This window comes from Sciurus vulgaris (assembly GCF_902686455.1).
Source record: "Sciurus vulgaris genome assembly, chromosome: X".
Classification (NCBI taxonomy): Eukaryota; Metazoa; Chordata; class Mammalia; order Rodentia; family Sciuridae; genus Sciurus; species Sciurus vulgaris.
The window spans coordinates 81,341,815-81,358,019 of NC_136471.1; the positions used below are offsets into that span (position 1 = coordinate 81,341,815).

Sequence of the window (16,205 nt, forward strand, 5' to 3'; positions counted from 1 at the left end):
CAGGGCACCACAGCAAGGGCCACTGTATTTCAGCCCGCCTAGCTTGGCAGTACAAGACACTGGCTGGTCTCTGGCTTGTTAGGTCATGGGGCAAAACTCAGGGCCCTGCTGCACCTGTTCAGATGCCAGTCTCAGTCTCAGCCAGAACTACAGCTGGATGCCAAGCTCCTGGGCTCATGTGAACAACACTTTCGGAATCTTCCTTTACAAATGAGGCACCACCAAAGCACACAGCCCAGGAGGGTCCTCTGGGGCTGGGAGGCAGTAAAATCAAGTTGCCTAATCTTATTTTTGCTGGGAGCAGGTTCCCTTGTATAGTTCTATCCTCTGATGTACCTCTCTTCTTAACTTCATGTCCATGCCACCATCACAGGGCAAAACTTCAAGTCACTACCACAGGGATTCCCATCCAGTAGACATTTGGCAATGTCTGATCATTCCAACTGGGATGGGGGATATAAAGTGTGAAACCATGAAGTTCAGTCTCTGCCTTACCTGAGGCCTTAAACAACCATATCCCACCTTGGCAAGGTCCTTGGAGTGAGGTGAAGAATGGTACAACATTCAGTAGAGTTCCCTTGCCTTTGAGGACACCTCATAGAGTCAACCAGGGAGAAATGGAAATTCTGGTTTGGAGTTTTTATAAATATGAAAATGACACAAGAACCCCCAAACTATGGTTCCCACCCCCATCCATGAAGCGGTGGCCTGAGTTCTACAGGCAGCTGCAAATGGGTGAGAGTGATGAGGAATCTGAGGTTAAACAGGATCTCTGGCCGCCTGGAGCTGCTTGAGAATCTGAGTCCAGAGGTAGCCAGACTCTAGCCTATGGTCCCCTAGAGTAGCAAATGACACAACAGGGCCAAAGCAGACAGCTGACATTCCTGTCTAGCCCTGGGCTTCCCTGTGACAGTGAAGGTCAAAGCTGCCACCTGCTCTGCTGCAGTTCCTCTATTAGCTCTCTTGCCCCCAGGGGCTCCTGCCCCCAATCCATTCCCAGGTGTTCTGTCAAGGTCATGGTGACAAGGAAAAACAGGTGTTTTAATAAGCCATGTACTACTCCACCATCTCCAGTCTCCAACCTGTAGGCAAGAGATGCCAGCCAAACCAGTCTGGGGCAGATGTTAGACCAGCCATAACGGCTCTCTACTGTGGTATGGGCCTGAAGTATTTGGCTGAAGGTCAGGCAAACTACCTTCTGGCCTTAGTTCTACTAGCAGCTTCTGTATAACTTTAGGCAATTCACTACCTCTCTTGAGCCTCAGTTTCCTATCTTCTAATGGCCATGCCCCAAAACCTAGAGCCAGAGCAGAGGAATGTGTGACTGGCAGTGGCTGGTTCAGTGGGGAAAGCTGTCTTCCTCCTTTACATTCTCTAATGGGGGGCCCAACTAAGGGTCCTCAAAGAGGGCCAAGACCAAACCCATCTTCCACCACAAAACAACTCTCCTGATGTTTTTGCCTCCAGAACATCAAACACCTGGGCCTCAAGTCATTCTTGTCCTCTTTCCCCATATGTATTTTGTGACTGACGTTTAATACCTTGATCAGGGTTTCCCATGCCCATTTGTGCTCTAGGTTTCCGGGCCTGGGTTATCTCCACCCACCATGTTCCCAGCCTCCAGTTTTTCCTTTCAACAGGATCTCTGGCCAGCTTCTTCTCCCAAGATCCCAGTTCTCATCTGGAAACTCTCCTACTCTTCAATCTAATGGGCTCCCCATCACCCACAGCTTAGAGCAGGTCTGCTTTCTACCTGACACTCATGGCTCAGCACATTCTAGACCCAGTCTGACATGAAGCTGCAAACTCCTACTGACTCACCAAAATGGAGGCCAAACATCCCAACTGGTGATTCTACCCTGCTCTCTTACAAACCCCTTACCACCCAATGACTTGGGTCAATTAGGTAGCCTCAACATTTCATTACTGTCTCAGCAGCATGTGAGTCTGTCTCCACCATTCAACTGGAAGCTCCACTGTATTGGGTCCTATTGGTCTCAATGTCCCCACTGCAGTGTGGTAAGGGCTACCTCTGGCTCCAGTCCCTCCTCTGTACCACAATAGTACACACCTTCAACTAAAAACCACTGCACTGACTGGCAGAAAACCTTGCCCAAGGCAGAAAGCTCAGGGCCAGGAATCACGACACAGGAGAGTGAGAATAGAAAATGAACTCTGCCTGAGGGTGGAAGAATTCTGACTTCAAGAAACACTCAGTTGTGTCACCCAAGATCAAGTAATGGCATCTGAAGTGCACCTGACAGAAGGGCCATGCACTACCTTCTGCTTCCCTTTCTTGGGCTGCAATGTCTTGGCACTCGCTTGTTTTGACCCTGTGCTACCTACCACCTCTGTGTCCCACCCCCTTGCCTACTTCCCTTTCCTTTTTCTGAGTCCAAATATAAACTCCCGGGCAGGAAATGCCTTGAAGGAGCCTGGCCCCACCCTGAGGTCCAGAGAAAATTGTCTCTGACAGAAAGGAAATAGGCTGGAAAGAAGTGGAGTCCTCACAAAACCAGCAGACACAACCCCTCCCCTGAGCCCTGCAGCCAGCCAGATGGAGGGTTGTGATGCTGCACATATAGCAGGAGGCAGAGGTGACAACTATGAGGTCCAAGAGAAGAAGGACCCAAAATGGTGACCTATCAGCTGGGTAAGGCCTACAGTAATAGAGGTTGTGAGGGATGGTAGGAAGAGTGATGTGCTAGCAACCTAGAGATTGGCTTTTAGTCATGCCTCTGTTCCATCTTACCTATGACTATGCTCATTAATGACAACAATGTTTATGATACTGAATTATTATAGTAATTATCAATAGACATTATTAGTTATTGAGTACTTACTATGTGTCAGGCCATGGGTCAGAACTTTACACAAATTGGCCGGGCATGGTGGTGCACACCTGTAATCCCAGCCTCAGCAACTTAGCAAGGCCCTAAGCAACTCAATGAGACCCTGTCTCTAAATAAAATACAAAAAAGGGCTGGGGATGTGGCTCAGTGGTTAAGCATTCCTGAGGAGTTCAATCCCTGGTACCTCTGCCAAAAAAATAATAACTTTACAAAGATTATACTGGGCAAGTTAATTACCTTCCCTATACCTCAGTGTCTGCATCTGCAAAATAGTGATATAATCGTGATACCAACAAGATGAGGTTTATGTGAGAATAAAATGAAATGATACGATATCTCAAGCATACTAAGCCATTAATAAGTCCCAGGCATTTCTTCAGGCACTTTTTAAATGAATTAGCACGGAATGTTTACAATAACCCTGTGAGGTAAGTGCTCCAATAATATTTTACAGATGAGAAAACTGAGGTACAGAGATACGGAATAACTTGCCCATGATCAGCAGCTAAGTAGTGATCAGCCGAGACGTAAATCTAGGCAATGAGGCTCCAAAGTAAAAACTACCAAGTTAGGATCATCCTCATTACATAAGGAGAAACTGGCTAGGCTGGGGCCTGGCACACAGTACACACACACAGACACACACACACACACACACACACACATAAAACCAACTGACCAACAAACAAACCACCTCTCAGGGTTTTTTGCAGTGTGAATTCTTAGGCTAAAGTAACTTCCCATCAGTGAGGAAAGCACTGGATCATCTCACATCTCATTTGGTCCCTACAACAACTCTGTCCAAAGCAGGCAATGTCTACTGCACAAATAGAGAAACTGAGGCTATAAATGGTCAAGTGGTTTCTACTGGAGTACAGATGGGGCCAGGATCCTGCTTAAATGCTTGATCCCCTCTTGCCAATCAGTTTCCATTTTAGTCTCCTTCTGCTCTCCGCTCTGAAGTCACTCCCCATCAGTCATGCACACATTCAACTAATAGTACCTGAGTACCCACTGAGTGTCAGGCCATATGGTAAGCACCAAGGTCTGAAAGCACAAGAAAAGCTAAACTCTCCTGGAATACTTGGCCAGAGATGTTGCCAGGCTCATCCTTCTCAGGGAGCCAGAGGTTAAGATGGACTGTCCCTTCAAAGGACACCCTGGGGTTTGTTTTGGAAATAAGATAATAGGGAATGAGCTCCAAAGGAGATGGCAGCTGGTAAAGCCTGAGGAAGGAAGCTTCCAGCCCCCAAGGAGCTTGAGATGGGAACATCGGAGGCAAGGCTGGATCTGGACAACTCCCTACCCACACACTCCTAATTCAAGCATGGGCCATATGAGCTGGAGGGATCACAAGTGTTAATCCAGCCAGTCTCTTGCCTGCCCCTGCCCACCCACGCCTTCTAAATAATGCAACCTGGTTGTCAAGACAGCACATGAAAATGTGTCTTCTTCCCTGATGCCACCGAACACCCTATTCCTGACCCTCAGTGCTGAAAGGTGCTAATCAGGCTGGCTTTGTGCTGATGCCAGAACCTGCCTGCCCCCATCTGCCCTGCATGCCCTCCCCCTACCTTAATAGGATTCTACTTTAGAACAGTAATACTCACTCCTTTGTGTTGTCCCTCTTTCCATCTGTCCACCTTAGAGGTGGTAGGGGGATAAGAGCACGGGCGAGGACCTGGGGACTGGCTGCCCAGAAGTACTAACGGCTCCTGGGTGTGATGAGCACTTGGAAGGAGGAGGAAGACCCATACTCCCTTTTCTCCTTGCTCTTGCCTCTTGGCCAGGCATCAGGAGAGAGAAAGCCATGGTCCAGTCATTAAGGGTAGAAGAGATGGAGTCAGGCTCCCTGGGTCCCAATTCTTGTGCCATTACTCCTCAGCTGCATGGCTCTGAACATATTCTTCCTTTAACCTCTCCTGACTCAATTGCTTTATATGGAAAATGGGGAAGATGACAGCAACAACTGCCTTACAAAATCATCATCAAAGTTAAGCATGCTAAAGAGTACCAGGGATTTAGAAGAGTTCACTATTATTATTGGTGTTACTGCCATTACTACAACCTGTTGTAGTATCACAAATGTCTCTAAAGAAGGCCAGCAGAAGGAACCCTATAGGTGGGCCCAGCTACGGAGAGCTTTTATAGATGAGGTGGTATTGGAAGCAATAGAAAAGGCCAAACCTATTGCCCAGAGGTGGTGGGTTTCAGCCCTAACATCCCCAAGTCCCTGAAAAACAGCAAGGTGACAATGTTGCAGAAAGTACTACCAAACAACAATAACAGCTAGAAATTATTTATATTACTGGACTGAATATTTAACAACCCCAAGAGGTAGGTACATATCTCCATTTCATAGGTGACAATATCAAGGCTCAGAAAGGTGACATAATTTGAAGTCATCCAGGGCTGCATTTACCAGAGTTCATGCTCTTTGCCAGGACACCCTTCTACCCCCTGTACTTCGTGTACACCTCTGGATATGTTTTACTTCTGCTCCACTCTGGCCCTTTTCCCACATTCCCCCCCTTTTTTTTTTCCACTGAAAAGGCCCTGCTGGGGTAGGTGTTGCTCACACCAGATGTTTAGGGCCACGCTCCTCCCACAAGCTCCCTGGCCCTGCCTGAGCCTGATTTGACCTCAGCCTGGAGCAGAATGGCAAGCTACAGGTGCCTATCTCACACTTCAGACAGGCCAGCCTTTGGCCAGTGCAGATAAAGGGCAGGAAATCCTAGGCCAACTCCCCTGGAGGTTGTTCCCTCTACCAAAGGAACAGGGTTGCAGCCCAGGCAGAGGTTCCTCTGTGGTGGGGAAGCTGCGAAGTCAGCCACAGCTGCCTAGTCTGCTGGGTGTGGTTTGGGGGAAAACAGGGAGGGCTGAGCTTCAGGAGACCTAGCTTCCAAATCCTCAGTAGAGGCTGTTCATTTCCCTTCCCTTGTCCTCTGCTAATCACCAATGGTCACACTGAGGGAGGGACCTCTACTTTATTGGGTAGCTCTGAGAATGGAGTGGGATCGTGGAAGTGAATGTCCCTGAAACTAAAGAAATGGGAGGACTCGGCATTGTCATCAACTGCTGGGGGAAGGAATGACTGAGTTGGTATTTCTCTCTGTCTGATTCACTCTTCAAGTCCCCACTGTGGGCATCACTCATACTCATTTCCGGCTTCAGTACTCCCTAAAATATCCCCTTTCCTCCACCCCTCAAACTCCAGAGATGAAGGTAAGTGTCAGAAAATCAGGGTATATTGGAAGCCCCCTGCCCTATTACCCTGTATTCAGCTCATCAACTTGGGCACCTACTCTTACCAGGTTTGTCCCATCGAAGGGTCACTGATAAGAAAAAGGACTCCTCAGTCAGTCATGGGAGCTGGCTGGATGAACAAATCAGAAAGAGGGTTGAATAAGGTGTTTGGACCCAAGATTATAGGGTTTGGTGTCTACCTATTGGGGTCACCAGAAAAGAATTAAGGAGATGTGATCCTGAAAAGTTCAAACAAGAAATAAACAGGGAGTGAAGAGCTTTCAGCACTTCATTTCTTGCCACCCATATGTTAAAGGAGCCACAAAATAGTAGCATGAAGAGGGGTCAGGAATGAGGCTGGGAAGGGGGCTGAGAGGAACAGTTGGAGGAGCTGAGGCTATTCACCCTGGAGAAAATGCATAGGGACTTGGGTTCTGTCCTTAGACCTCGGAAAGTCAGACAGCAGATGGGGTCTAGGTAGTTCAAGGGGGCAGAACTGGGACCCAAGGTTAGAAATTTCAGGGAGATATAGTCACGTTCAACATGAGATAAAACTTTCAGATATCCCTCAGCTGAAGCTACTGCTTGAAACACATCACTCCCAGTTACTGAAGATGGGTGAGCAAGAACTACACAAGTACGTGGCAGGAAGACCTGAACCTCAGAAGGTGACTTGGATTCAGTGTCCTCTAAAGGCCCTTCTCTCATGGATTCAGTCTGCATGCCTGCCTCTAGGGGGACTGTGGGAGAAAATGTAAGGGTGACTGGAGCTGGCCATGACCTCCCTGCTTTCCACAGAGACCTGGGATCCCAGGAGCACCTTGGGCCAGTGGAGCAGGGGGACCAGTCACTCATTAACTTGTGGCTGAATGGGTCAGAGGGTAGCCACCTGGGGCAGATGCAAGCATGGGGAGGGGCTAGAGAGCAAACTGCACAAAAGCCCATGCCAGGGGAGAACCCAATAGTGACTAGGCCTGGCTGAACTTGAGGCCAGGCTTCCATAGTCCTGTGGATAAGAAAAAAGGTCTTGAGTGGGAATGCATCCCTGTATAGCTGTAAGGGAGCCTGGGAGACCCCCGAGACCATGCCCACTTTACAGACATGGAAATATAGGCCCAGAGAAAGCAACTATCTTTCCCAAAGTCACTCACAGAGTGGCAGAATCAGAAGCTGAGTTTTCTGACGTCACAGTAGGTCCAACAGGGCTTCACTAAATGTTGGTTCCTTCTCTTCCCACTGAAACCGTAGAAAGCTGCTTGTGGTCTGGTGCTTTCTAAATTGGGTCTGGGTTCTCGCCTGTCCCTCCCCAACTCCTACTGCTTTGTCTGGATACAGGCTCTCTGAAGAAGTCATGCTCCACTACAGAGGCCCTCAAACTTTCAGTCTAGTGTGGAGGCACCCACAGCTGTGCTCAAAACACTCACACATGTTCACACAAACTCACCTAGGAACACCGTTTGGGTGGGCATTTCTTGCTCTTTCAGACTTTCAAATTGAGATCAGAGGGTCTGTTGCTTTTGGAAACATCCCTCTAATCTGCTTCTGACACTGATGCCTAAAAAATATCCTCACCCCACTGGTGCCCATCCAAATCCCTATTGACTCAACTAGCTTGCCTTTCTCAATTCCATCCAAGCTGACCGTGTGTCCTTCGAACCATGGGAATAAATATTACTGTTTATTTAAGCAAAGAACAAAGGGATAGAATTTTAATTGGCCCCAGAAGTTCCTGTGATTGAATGTTTGTTAATGTCCCCTCAAGGGGAAGGTCAGTGTTTAGGATGGGGTCCCTTTAAGGCCTGGGGGGGGGGAACAGGGAATTAGTTAATGTCTATCCCCTAGAGGTGACTTTCCAAGGTGGTTATTATGTGGCTCAATCATTAACCAAGTAGTGGCAGGACCCCAAGCTTGTTGGAAAGGGGCCACTCCTTTCCCAAGGACATCCCAAGAGCAGGAGGCTGCAGCCAGGGAGAACATTCCTGGGGTCTTTCTGTCCCTTTCTGACAGGCTGTGGTAGAGTGTATAGGGGCAGAGGCCTGTATTAAGGGAAGCTCTCCCTCAGCCCACATGGGGGTGGAGGAGGGCTGGCCCGGAAATGGAGGAAGTCAGCACACCCTTAGTGGAGCGGGCGGGAAAAGAGAGACAGTGAGGGTTTTTATCATGAATGAGAGAGGAAGCTCCAAGCTGGGCCTTGGTGATTAGATGACAAGCTGGAAAAGACGCTCATCCTGAATGCATCCTGTTTTGCTCTGAACTGGCCTCAGGGGCCAGGGGCCAGGGAGGAGCCTGGGTGGAGAGCAGCCTCCCAGGAATTCTCCCAGGCCTGCTGACCTCAAGCTCCTGGGTGGCCCTGGAACCGGGGAGGCAAGTGGGAGTCAGAACTCCCATTTACCACTGGAGAAACAAAGGTATTAAGTTTCTGGAAGAAGTTTTCACAGGTCAGTCTGGAAATGGGGAGACCCAGAGGCAGCTAACATCTGCCACCAAGGTGCCACTACACCAGCAGTGTGTGGCATCTGTAAAATGAGGGACTAGGACTCCATAATCCCTCTAGCTTGGACTTTAGATGGGCCTTGTTTCTAAGGTTCAGCTCAAATGTCACTGCCTCTGTCAGTCACCTTCCCTTCAGTCAAAAGCAATTGGACTGAACTCCCAGGGCAAAATCTCCTCCTCAACAACTGGAAATATGAACACTGACCAGACATTTGATGATATTAAGGGACTGTTCTTGGTACGATAATGATAACATGATTATTTTTTATGAGGCCCTATCATTTAGAGATATATATTGAAATATTTTTAGATGAATTGACAAGATATCTGGAATATGTTTCAAAATAACAAGAAAGGGGGTGAGGTAGATGGGGGTATCTGAGGCCTTATTATACTAATGATCTCTCTTTTGAAATATATTCATGGTTCTTCATAATTTCCTTAAAAGCCCTCACTGAGGTCAAGAATCTTATTAGGCTGTGTATTATTCAGACTGCTAACCCTCAACATAGATGATAGATTTCCTGAAGGGGTTATACTTCTGTGTCCTCCACAAGACCCAGCACCAAGCCTAAACTTAATGACTAATAATTTGTATAGCACTTGGTAGTTTACAAAGTACATAGCTGTGGATCCCCTAGTTTAATTCACTGAGTGGAAAAAGTGGGGAGAAACTGAGTCTGAGGTTGAGGGGAGTGGCAGAGCCTGGATTTAATACTCCATATTTCCAATTCCCAACCTTTGCTCCATGCCACCCTGGACATTCAGTTCTCAAATTCCAGCATGTGATTGAGGTAAACAGGAACAGCAACTGTTGGACTTGCAAGTTCCCAACATGGAGGGCTGTGCGAAAAGACACTCAATACAAAAACATGGCAATCTGAACTTGTGACAGGGCCCAGACTGTGGCCTCCAGTTCACTGATTTGTATCAACTAGGATCTTCCCTTGATACACGTGCATGAGTGCACATGTGTGCATGTGTGTGTGTGTGCGCGTGCGCACACACACACACACACACACACACACACAGCCCCAACTCACAGATTATCAGAGCTTTTTTTTTTTTTTTTTGCGGTGCTGGGGATTGAACCCAGGGCCTTGTGAATGCAAGGCAAGCACTCTATCAACTGAGCTATAACCCCAGCCCAGATTATCAGAGCTTTAAAAAACACTTTACGCCACAACTGTGTGCCCAACCACCCTGTATGGGGGAGAACATAAAATTCACTGAGACCTTGAGGAGTTGATTCTTTCTATTCCTAAATCCTGGCATCTTTGCCATTCCTGTCCCCATTTTGTCTGCTGAGCAGCCTGCCCAAGGCCCAGGGCCATGATGTTTAATCCTACCCAAACTTGAAGCCCAAGGAAAACGTTCTCTCTTATTCAAGCCAAAATCAACTCCTTCTTCCAGTTGGACCCCTTGCCTCACCTTCCCTAAGAAGATGAGAGTATAGCCTGCCTTTGTTAAACCTGCCACCCACCAAACCCAAATTTTCCATGGCTAGAACAAGGAGTTCCAGAACTTGTTCCATTGCACTGGCAGCTACAACAGCATCCCAACTAGATACCATCCCTTCCTCCTTTTGTTGACCTTCTTGCTTTTGTGTCTCTGCTGCTATCCCTATACCTGGCCCCAAGAGTCTTCTGCTCCCCTCCAATTTGTAATCCCAGCAATGGATTTTTAAAAATTTAATAAGACACATAGAAGGTCAAAGTCTAGGTCTCTTAGTGCCTCTTTCTTTTGTTCCTCTGCTTGAACTCAGGAGCTGCTAAGGTTTAATAAGGAAGGCCCTTTTGCGAGAGTCACTGCCCCACCCCCAGCACTCATACAGGGTTACACAGTCTCTTTGTGCACATTTGTCCCCTCTAATTGTTGTTTTTATTTTTTTTTAGTTGTAGATGGACACAACACCTTTATTTGACTTATTTATTTATATGTGGTGCTGCAAATTGAACCCCATGCCTCACACATGCTAGGCAAGTGCTCTACCACTAAGCAATAATTCCAGCCCCCTCTGATTGTTTATAACACCCCCAGATATCATCTCCTGGAAGCTTTTTCCAAAGGCAAAGGGGAGGTGCAAGATGCACAGTGAGGTTCTGAACACTTCTCCAAGAGTTGTTTAAGGTATGGAAAGAAGGCAAGAGAACAGAGGAGACCAGACTTTATCCAGTGTGGCATTTCCTAGCCCTAACTATAGATGTCCAGGGAGTAGAAATTCAAAATACAAAATCCAGAACCTGGATGTAAGGCCAGATCTCTGAAATGAAGATCAGTTTAGTGTATCCAGCTAAATGGCAGTTACAGTTTTAGGGCGAAAAAGTTTTGTCCATCCCCTCCCAAACACCACCCTCCCATCATGCTCTTCCACTCCACCAGCCACCCAGAAACCACATGCAGCCTTCTTCTGTTTGAGGACTGCTTCCCTCCCATTCTCAGACAAGTTTTGTCCCTGCTTCATTCCAGGAGCATGAAATTGTGTGTGTTGTGGGGGCGGGTCTCAGAGAACAAGGATACAGATGGTGAGGGGAGACTGTAACCCTTAGAGTGGGGGTGGGAGCTGGTGGCTGGGGAGGAATCAGGGTTTGAAAATAGCCCTGGGTGTGATTTATTGCCCTTTCCTCTCAGGCAGCACTGATGAGACCCAAAGAAGAGAGAGAGAGTCTCAGGACTTGTGGTGAACATGGGCTCTAAGTAAGCTTAATCTCCAGGGTCCCAACCTCTGGGACCACAGGCTCTGGAAGGAAACTCCCACCCCTCCCTACCTTCAGTATGGCTGCTGTCTTGAACACCACCCCCATACAGACTAGTTTTCCAGCTGGTTTAGCTGCATAATCACTGCAAAACTCAAACTGCATAGCTCCTGTCCCCCCAAGCGTCGGTTGCAGAGACAACCCTTTACCTGCCAGTTAGAAGACTGGCCCTAGGGTAACCAAGTAACCAAGTGTCAGCAGAAGACACTGGGGCCTTTAGATATTGAAATCCGGCTGCCAACTGAGGTGTAGTCTAATACACTGAGACTCGCAGAAGTAGTATGACTCGCCTAAGGTCACATAAACTGGCTGAAGCCCAGTTTCCTGAGTGGTAATTCAGTGCTCAACTTCAACAAGTGCTGGAAGAAGAAACAACCCAGACTATCTAATTTGGAACTTTCCAAAAACTTCCACTAAGAGGCCTTTCTTCAGAGCTTCTCTTATCTAAACGCATTTGGGTCTTCGTGGGGAAACTGAGCCGTAGAAAGATGCTACCTATTCTGAAGTTTTCACTTGGTCCCCACCACTACGTTAATACTAAGAAACTCCTAGGCAGTTCTCAAAAGTGAAGGCAGTGACAGTGGCAGACGGGAAAGTCCATATGGCCATATGGCTTCCTGGAAATGCACTCGAAAGCAGATGAAGGAGAAGCGGTAGGAGACAGCGACTCTGCCGCAGAGCCCAAAGCCCAGCCACCCAGGCCCAGCCACACACACCTCTAAAACTAAAGCGACGGCTCCCTGCTGCAGCCAGGCCTAGGGGTGGCAGGCGGGCACTTTCCACCGTCCCACTCGCTGGGCTTCTCTGGCAGACAGCGTGGCTGGTGCTCTCAGGAGCCCCTGATTTCGGTAACTCTGAACCCAAATCTTGGGGGTAACCGTGGTTCGGCTAGCTTTCTCCCGGTTTCCTTGCGGAAACGTGAGGAGAGGGGCCCAGCAGGAACCCGCCAGAAAGACTAGGCGGGAGGAGGGAACCAAGGCACCCCCTTCCTCTACTGTCGCCCCAACTCTTACCTGGAAACCGAGTCCACCTCTTTGGATTCTGCCCGACACAAGAGCGAGCAGGCAGGAGGCGAGCACAGGCGGGACTGTTCTGTCTGGGGCACGCGAGGAGCCTGGAGTCGGGCGGGGGTAACGGTGCCAGCCAGAGGAGCAGCTGCTGCTGCTGCTTAGCCGTTGTCAACCCGACTGCACTCTCCTCGCAGGTGGGGAGGGAGCGGCTGCTAGTCCGGCAGTAGGGCCGCCCCGCCCACCTACAGGACCCTCAACCAATGAGGGCGCAATCTGGCTCAATGGCCTCCCCTAGAAAACCGCCCAAATTGGGGTGGGCGGGGCTCTGCCTGCTGGCTGCTCCAATCCCCACGCTGCTGCCTTTCCCTCAGGTCACACCGCTGGGAGGGAGGAAGCGCAAGCCCAAAGCCAAAGACACAGGGTGAAGGAGTGAATTGGTCAGACGTGCAGACTAATATTTATTGAGTTCTGAATGTGTGCTGCACCGCGTGGGGGCTTTGAATACATATGCCATATGCACCAGAGGATTCAGTGATTTGCTCAGGATAATTTATGGGGGGTCTGGAAGACACCTTCAGTGAAATCTTCAAATTAGTAGAGGCAACCAAAAGAGAACTAAATAATTCAATATTTGAGCAGGAAGTTGCCATCCCCACCTTGCTCAGATTCCAGCATTCTGCAACCTCCCTAATAACCTTACTCCTCTGTCGTCCCCCACCTAAGTTATCTTCATAGAGAAATGCATGGAAATTTGGAGGAAACCAGCATTAATCATGGCAGGAGAAAGCTTCCAGTTCTGATAGCAAGTACCACCAGAAAGCCTGTTTGAATTCAGAAAGAAACCATGTTAGGATTTGATTTCTCTGTTGCTTTCCTTGTAAAGTTTCAACACAAGTTCACAGCTTCAATTTCACTGTTGAAATGAGGGCTCCTATTAGTCAGGGCTGGGAGTATTTAAAACCTCCTGAAGTCTAACCACTATCCCCCCACATTTACTATTACAGAAACTGAAGAGAAGTGACTCGCTCTAGGCTATCCAGCAAATCCATGGCATACAACACCTGCACATTGGTTATTTTCCCCACACCTAACAGATGGGAGAAATGAAGCTGAGGTCCTTGGAATGCAGGAACTGCATCCATCAAATTTGCTTGCTAGAATATCCAACACAGATGAGAGCAAACATGATTTTTCAGAGAGTAACTTTCTCAAATCACCCATGACAATGACAGAACCAGATCTAGCCTAGTTCCACGTTCCCTCCTCCTTCCTGGCCTTTAGTCTACTAAGTTAAACTGGAGTTTTCCCGCCTTACTTCCCTGTGGGCCCCTAGGGGATTCAGAGGTGCACCAGTGAAGAGAGGCTACTGCCAGTGCCTACCCCTTTGTTACTCTCAATGGCAGGGCTGCATTTGGTATACTCTGGCAATTTGTTCAAGGGGAGTCATCTTGAATGTGGATAAGGCCTGTACACCAGAACTCACTCCTGGAAACAAAATCCTACCCAGTGTCATGAATCCTTATGATGGTTGGGAAGGGATATGACCTACTTGGTGAGGCTGGGTAATAATTGTAAGCATCCCTAAGGCCCTGAGCTGAAACCAAAGATATCTTTCTTGTGCACAAGGCTAGAAAGGACATAAAAGTAGGGGTCTCCACCATGACCCTGTCTCTTCCCTGAGGGGAAGAAACCATATCAGAGCTGATTTCATTTACCCCATAGCCTACAATAGTTTCTCAATAATGTTTGATAGTGGTTGAATAAATATTGAAACATATTCAAAGGACAACTATGAAGAAATTAAAATCACATGAAAAACCAGCAAACCCAACTTATCTTTCAGTAGATACAGCTAACCGAACAGATAGGATGGATTCTGAGACATCGGTTGTTTTTAAAATGGCACTCAAACCAGAAAAGTACAAAAGTATGAAACATACCAAAAATTGGAGGGCATGGTAGCTCACACCTATAATCCCAGCTACTCAGGAGGCTGAGGCAGGAGGATCACTGGTTCACGGTCAGCCTGGACAACTTAGTAAGACCATGTCTCAAAATTTAAAAACAGGTTGGGGACATAGCTCAGTTTAAAATGCCCCTGGGTTTAATCTATACTACGGGATAGAAGGTACAAAAACTACAAAAGGAACACTACAAAAAACAGAAACTTCTATAAATAAATACAACAGGAACTTTACAGTGCCTGGCATAGAGTAGGTGCTCAAGAAAATTATTTCTTTGAATGACTGAGTGAAAACAATAGTCAAGGAAAACTATAATCCTAATATTTTCCATGTACAATATGACATTTTTAAATAGTTCAAGCTATATCAGGGCTATTTCCTTGGTTCTTTTTTTTTTGTTTAATCTCCCTCATCTTGTGAGCTTCAGAAAGGCAAGGAGAGCTCAGCCTATTCAGAAGTGCAAAGATAGCTGAGCCCCTTCAAAACAGCCAGCCCTGGCTCCCCACTCCAGCTTGACACTGTCCTGGATGGAATGAATAATCAGTAATAGTGCTTGGACTGGATGAAAAAATGGTGCCTTCTGGGATGTAGCCTGAGCACCTCTGGAGATCACTGGAGCTTTAGGTTCTTCACTTCCCTTTTCCCCCAAGTCCTCACTCTTGCTTCTGTTTTATAATGCCACCACTACTACCCTAGATGCCAGCTCAGGGAAATGTACAGTGTATGAAGCAGGCTGAGGGCTGGCAAAAATAAATGTGTGTATGTGTGTGTGTGTGTGTGTGTGTGCGCGCGCGTGTGCGCGCGCGCGCGTGCACCTGTGGTATGGGCCTTCCTTCATTCTATCACTATCACAGCTGAGCTATAGAGGACAGTATAATGGACTCTACAGCCAGACAGCCTAAGTGCAAACCTCAACTCTAGCTCCGTGACTCTGTGCTTTCATATCCTCATCTGTGCAATACAGATGATAATCACAGCACTGATCTTACATGGTGGCCGAACAAAGCCACAGGGCTAAAAATCACTGCCACACATAGCAGGTTCTCATAAGGGCCAGAAACGGAAACAGAGGCACTGAGAAATGGTGGAAAGAGCCCTGGATTAGAAAGCAGGAGAACTAGATGTTAGTCCTAGTTCTATCTGCCTTCTGGCTAGGTCTCCCAGGACAAGTCATTGTATCACTCCAATCATCAGTTTTTCTAACTGTAAAATGGGAGAAGAGCTTAATAACCAGTGGACACAATGGATGTGAGAGTGTTCCTTAAAGGCTAGTGGCAGGGGTCAGGATGGCACTGAAAGAGATATAGAACGAAAGTTTTTAAAGGGCTAATCAGCCTTTTTCTTCTAGAATGTGGCAGACAGCAACTTCACATACCACTAGCCAGAACCTCCCTCTGAGACCTTTGGGTCCCAGTAAGGTCCTCTCTGAGAACTCACAACAGTCCCTACACCCAGCTTCCAGCATGGAAATACGATTTTATCACTCTGTTGCAGGCGAACCCACAGCCTTATTCCTTAAAGGCCGGCGCTAATGTCAGAAAAAAGTCCCTCCACTACTTTATTCCATGAAAGCTGAGGGAGCGACAGCAAATGGTTAGAGGGAACTCAGCCGAGGAGTGCAAAAGGGGGAAGTGGAGCCTTGAGCAGGAAATGAATTACACTCTGACCTGCCCCTCCCAGCACATGACAAAAGATGCCTTCACTCTTAGGCTTCCACACTTGAGCACACATTCCTGAAGGCCTCATGGAAGTCCACGGGCAAAACCTGCTCCTCGTGGCTTGGGGCCCCCACCCAGCCTCGTGAAAGGGGGCTATTGATCAGATGTGAACAACATGGAGTAGTCAAGGTTTATTAAAAAAATTCCTGAGGTGCTGTGGCCACCG

At 47.8% G+C, this 16,205-nt stretch overlaps 1 protein-coding gene across 3 annotated transcripts in view; it reads right to left on the reverse strand.

Annotated features, from left to right (window-relative positions):
• Positions 1–16,205, reverse strand: part of STARD8 (StAR related lipid transfer domain containing 8) — a 74,650-nt gene that overhangs the window by 19,764 nt on the left and 38,681 nt on the right. Inside the window, exon 1 of one of the 3 annotated variants that reach the window (XM_079124736.1) lies at positions 12,361–12,567. The exons of the other annotated variants lie outside the window; for them this stretch is intronic. The gene's annotated coding sequence lies outside the window, so the exon portion shown is untranslated. Of the gene's footprint in view, positions 1–12,360; positions 12,568–16,205 lie in introns of those variants that run through there. 3 annotated transcript variants of the gene reach the window in all.